This window comes from Chrysochloris asiatica, unplaced genomic scaffold (genome assembly GCF_000296735.1).
Source record: "Chrysochloris asiatica unplaced genomic scaffold, ChrAsi1.0 scaffold00029, whole genome shotgun sequence".
Lineage (NCBI taxonomy): Eukaryota > Metazoa > Chordata > Mammalia > Afrosoricida > Chrysochloridae > Chrysochloris > Chrysochloris asiatica.
In genome coordinates, this window is record NW_006408547.1 from 43,522 (window position 1) to 44,700 (window position 1,179).

Consider the following 1,179-nt stretch of genomic DNA (forward strand, 5'->3'; position numbering starts at 1 on the left):
TTTTTATATATGGTATGAGATATGGGCCTTGTTTCATTTTTTTGTAAATTAATTTGAGTTTTGCCAGCACTACTTATTGAACAGATTATCTCTTCCTCATTCATTGTGTTTTGGCCCTTTGTCAAACATCGATTGACTGTATGTGGATTTAATTCTGGGTTCTCAATTCTGTTCTGTTGGTGTACGTATCTTTCATTGTAATAGCGCCAGGCTGTTTTGACCCCTGTGACTGTTTAGTAAAATTTGAGATCAGGGAAAGAGAGACCTCCAACGTTTTTCTTGTTAAGCAGTGCTTTGTATCTGAGTTCTCTGTTCTTTTCCATATAAAGTTCATGTTCATTTTTTCCGACTTTTTGAAGAGTGTTGTTAGAATCTGGATTGGGGTTTTGTTTTATCTGTAGATTGCTTTGGGTAGTGTTGACATTTTTATAATGTTAAGTCTTCCTACATATGAGCATGGTGTATTTTTCCATTTTTGTAAATCTCTTTTTAGTTATTGTAGTAGTGTTTTGTAGTTTTCGTTGTATAGGTCTTTTGTGTCTCTAATTAGATTTAATCTTAAGTATTTCATCCTTTAGATTGCTGTTGTAAATGGTATTGTTTTCCTAATTTCCTTTTCAGAGATATTTTAATTACGTAGAGGAATCCAGTTAATTTTGTACTCTGCCACTTTCCTGAATCTTCCAGTGAGTTCCAATAATTTTTTTTTGCTAATTCTTTGTGGTTTCTATGTATAGGATCAAATCAGCTGAAAATAGAGTTTTACTTCTTCTTTATCAATTTGGATGCCTTAATTTCCCTTAGTTGCCGTATTGCTGTGGTTAAGACTTCCAACACATTATTGAATAGGAATGGTGATAATGGGCATCCTTATCTGGTTCCTGTTTGTAAAGAAAATGATTTCAGTTTCTCTCTGTTGAGAATTATATTGGCTGTTGTTTTTGAGAATATGTTCATAATTACGTTAAGGAATTTTCCCTCAATTCTTGCTTTGTAAAGTGCTTTTATCACAAATGGGTGTTGGATTGTGTCAAATGCCTTTTCTTCATCAGTAGATATCATCATGTATTTCTTTTCCCTTTTAAAAATGATATGGTAGATTACGTTAATTGTTTTTCTAATATTGAACTATCCTTGAATCCTTGGTGTGATTTCCACTTGGTCATGATGTTTTTGTTT